Raw genomic sequence first — 4,991 nt, 5'->3', positions numbered from 1 at the left:
AACAGTTTTAAGGCTATAAAAATGTCCAAACTCTTTCATCCAAAAAGAGATACCTTGACTCAAGAAAGGGATGATGTTGTTCAGGGTCCATGGTCACATCTGCAAGCTTTCTCTCCTGGTTTCTTCAAACTGGGCATTTTCTTTCTGCATCTCTAAAGGTCTCTGGCTGTGTGGGCTCTGAAGTTTTTTCCAAAATGGCTCCCTCTTAAAGAACTTCAGTAAGCGACCCACCTTGAATGGGTAGAGACACATCTCTATGGAAACCACCTAATCAAAAGGTCCTACCCATAATTGGTTGGGTCACATCTCCATGGAAACAATTTAATCAAAAAGATCTCACCCAATACTATTGAATGAGGATTAAAGAATGTGGCTTTGGGCTGTTCAATGGTGGCTCAGTGGCAGAATTCTCGCCTGCCATGCCAAAGACCCAAGTTCGATTCCTGGAGCCTGCTCACGCAAAAAAAGAATATGTTTTTTCTGGGGTGTACACAACTGTTTCAAAATGGCACAGTAATTCCAAGGGTTTCCAGGAAAACAGACGTTGGGGTAAACACACCCAGGTGAAGAAGAGAACAGAAAGAACAGTATGTAAAATGGCATAGAAAGGCTAGCTGCAAGTAATTTGAAGTAAATGACTTTACCACTCCTTGCTGTCTATCCTCTGCCTTGGGAACACCTCCATCCTCTACCAACCACTCACTTCACCAGGACTGTGTGCTGCCAGAAATCACCATTCTATTTCCTGCCTCTCCCTTTCTCCTTCATCCTTTCAAATCTGAGTCTCCCCAACATAAATGCCTTCCATCAATCCTGCCTGGCCTCAGGTTACCACCCTTTTACTCCTTTCATAATTAATTCCTTGACAGAGTTTTTCAATGCTCCTTAAAGTGTGGTTCACGGAAAACTCATACCAGAGTTACTGAATCCTTGTCTAAAATACAACATCCTAGGTACTAACTTCAGCTACAAGGAAGCAAACTTTCTGGTCAACCTCTGATTATGCAGAAGGCCCAGCCTTTTCAAAATGTCAACTAGTTCATCCCCCATCCCATATAATTGACACCCCCTTCCAACATGAAGAAGTTGGCACAGGCATAGCCCAAATACCCAAAAAAGTGGGAGAAAGATCAAAGGTGATTGTGGAGTTATACAGAGAAGGTAGGGTTTAACAAATGAGGGTGATTGCTGAATCATATTGGTATTTCTTTTAGTCTCCAGTATCTTAAAGGAACTAGAAGTAAAAGACTAAAATTGTGAAATTGTAACTCATACCAAACTCTGAAGTCTGTCCTACAACTAATTATTGTGATGTGCTTTGAAATTTACTGCTTTTTAAATATACATATGTGATTTTTTGTGCATGTTATTTTTCACAAAAAAGGAAAAAAAGTCAATTGTGAAGACAAACGCATAGCTATACGATGATATTATGAACCATTGATTGTACACTTTGGATGATTACATGATATGTGAATATATAATATATATCAATAAAAATAAATTTTAAAAGTATATTGTTAATTATTTAATTGGGTGAATTCTTTAATATGTCAGTTACTTGTGGAGAGTTAGGAACTTCAAGATATTGACATGTTTAGGATTTTGCAGATTCATAAGCACAACATGCTACAGCATTCCATTTGTTCAAAACTTTGTGTAAATTAGGCACATTTTACACTATTTTTACACATCTTTCTTATTTTTTTGTAAATTAATCCTATGTTTTTAAGATTTTTACTGCCTTTAGAAATAAAACTTTTCTTTCCTCACTAAAAAAAAATTCTATTCTCTTGTGTTCTGAAATTGCCATCCTCTGGTGACTCCCCTCCTTTCTTTTGCCTTCTCTTTCTCAGCCCTATTCTCTGACTCTTAATTTGCTCATTCTTTAAATGAAGTTGCTTGCTAGGCTGTCATCATGACCCTTTTCTCAAAATGCATATGCTCCCTGAAGAGTTCTTCTAAATCACAGCTCCAAGTGTCCCTATATACTTATAATCCCAAATAATCCCAAATACTCACATACTGCTCCATCTCTATTTCAAATTCCCTACTAGTCTTAATAAATCACAAAAAAATTTCTTTTAATAGATTCCTCCCCATAACCCTTCCCCCAGCCTCTCTCTCCATTTTTTAGTCAATAAGATCACTGTAACTGTGAAATGCTTTCAGCTTTAAGTAACAAAAAAGTCTGACTCAATTGATTTTAACAATAAGGAAAATTTGTATTTTTACTTAATTCAAATTCTGGAGATAGGGCAGTTCTTGATGGGTTAATTCAGTAGCTAAATGGCATCGACCTTCTTCCCACATTCCTTTTCTGCCTTTTTTTTTAGCCCATCAGCTCATTCTCAGGCTTGCCCTTATGAGGGGGCTGCTGCAGTTCCAGGCATCACTGCTACACATGACAGTCTCCTTTGGAAGACACTGGATATATTTTTACCTGTGTCATTTATCCAGTAAAGAAAATTTTTCCCAAGCACCTACCACTAGTCTTCTCCTCTCATCCCATTGGCCAGAATTGTGTCACATGCACTCTTAAAAATCACCTCTTGCAAAATGCAAAGGGATGGGTCACTGTGAGAAACCTGCCTCTCTTGTACCATATGATTGCTGTGAGGAAGGTGGATTTCTGAATAGAGTCAGGATTGTTAGAAAAAGAGAAGCTATTTGAATCAGTTAGGATTAGGTTTGGTTAATAGTGACACCCAATTAAGTGGTTTAAACATATAAAGAAATGCAGAGGCAGACAATCCAAGACTGTTGTCTTGGCTTCATGAAGTGATCAGGGACCCATGCTCCTTTGAAGTTTTCTGCTTGTCTGTGTGAGACTTTTATGTCACTGTCCAAACGTTGCATCTGCCTTCTAGGCTACAGGATTAAAGAAATGAGAGAGAAGGTTTCCAACCTCTTCGTTTTAAGGAGGTTTCCAAGATGTCAAGACAATATTCGTGCTTATATTTCTTCTTATTTTGCAAAGAAAACTGGTAAATGTCATTGCAGGTTTGATACATTGTCCAGGGCAGAGTGTCTGTTGGGAGGCAACCAGCAAATCCACTGTGGGATGAATCACTGTTATACAGGTAGCCACTAGTGTTTGCTACTCTCACCACTCCTCCATGCCACCCAAGTTAGAAACTAAGCTTCTTCTTTAATCACTTCCTCACGTCATTTGACATATTCAGTAGGACACCGAACACCAATGATTTTGTCTACAACACATTATTTTAATTTTATTTCAATTCCCACTACCTCTACCTTAGATCAGAGCTTCATGATATCTGGATTACTGTAATAGCTTCCTAACAGTTCTGTTCATCACTAAACACTTCCCATTTCAGTCTCTTACCCACGCTACCTTTAGATTCTTTCTTAAACACAACTCTGATTTACTAGAATAACTACTGTAGAATTCTATTGCCTATAGAAGCATTAAACCTCTTAGTATGTCAATCAAAACTCTCAATACTCTGACTCCAACCAACCTCTCCCACTACTCTTTGCCTTTAGTCACCCCAGACCTAATCTTTTAGAGTCATACATTAATACTGCTTTGTTTAGTGATTTTTATTCTGGTAAAATTTCCCCTTCCTCTAAATGTTGCCAAATGCTTTCAGCCAATGGTATCTCAATGTGCTTAACTAAGTTGTGTCTTCCGCAATGTGTATGTTTCATTCCACTATGTCCTCTCTGTCTGCCATTTTATTTCTGTGATCTGGCAAACAATTTGGGCCCATGATGGCTAACTACAGGTATGCAAGTGATATTCTTGGACTGATCACAAAGGATTCAAAGGAAAATAACTACCCAAACATGAAATGTTTCTAAAGAGTTTCTAAAGAGGCTCAAGATACCTTCAAAATTTTTGGAAAAAAACAAAAAATAGCAATCCTCAGACAATTAGAGTCTGGTTGAAATCCCTTGACATTTGGAGAAGCATCATAAATATCACTATAGACCAGGGGGATTAACCATCCATTATTTAAGTTAGGAGGTGCTTAGGTTGGTCAAATCTCTTGACTCCAGGAATTTGAAATAGCCGGGGCATGATGATGGAAACACATTTTTCCAAATTCATGCTCTATTCAACCATATATATCAATTTAGTTAATGCTTCCATTTCTAAGAATGCCTCCCATCTACTTGCAATAATAGGCAGCCTCAGTACCCCCACAAGCACAAGTCCTTTCTGAGGTTCTTAGAGGGGCCATAGCTATGTGTTCATGTGGTTGTATAGATTTATATGGATAGGAAATTGCAAAAATAGATACATCACTACCTCTAACCCAGAGCCCCAGTTTGATTTTGCCAGTTGTCCCAATAATGTTCTTTATAGTGAAAATGATTCAACTCAGGATCATACATTTGTGGTGCCTTGAAGCTTTATGTACCCCATGCCAGTTTGAAACTGTTGTGTACCCCACAAAAATCTTGAGTCAATATTCTTGGGTGGATCTTTTTGATTACCTTGTTTCGTTGGTGATGTGAACCACCCAATTGTAGGTGGGACCTTTTGATTATATGGATTTCATACAGATGTGTCCCCACCCATTCAAGGTGGGGCCACTTAGTGGAGTCCTTCAAGAGGTAGTCATTTTGGAAAGAGCTTCAGAGCCCACATAGCCAGAGACCTTTGGAGATGCAGAAAGAAATCACCTCCAGGAAAGCTATTTTGAAATGAGAAGCCAGGAGAAAAAACTAACAATCACCTCCATGCACCTTCCCAGCTGACAGAGAAACTCCGAACCTGGATTGGCCCTTTCTTAAGTCAAAGTATCTTTACCTGGATGCCTTAGTTAGGACATTTTTATAGCCTTAGAACTGTAAACTTACAACTTAACAATTTCCCTTTATAAAAGTCATTCCATTTCTGGTATATTGCATTCTGGCAGCTTTTACAAACTAAAACAGACTTTGGTACCAAAGAAGTAGGGTACTGTGGTTTGCAAATACCAAACATGTTGGAATGGTTTTTTAAACAGGTAAGGGGA

The sequence above is a fragment of the Tamandua tetradactyla genome, chromosome 7, assembly GCF_023851605.1.
Source record: "Tamandua tetradactyla isolate mTamTet1 chromosome 7, mTamTet1.pri, whole genome shotgun sequence".
Taxonomy (NCBI): Eukaryota; Metazoa; Chordata; class Mammalia; order Pilosa; family Myrmecophagidae; genus Tamandua; species Tamandua tetradactyla.
The sequence above is the reverse complement of the archived record's forward strand: the minus strand, read 5'-3'. Positions refer to the sequence as shown.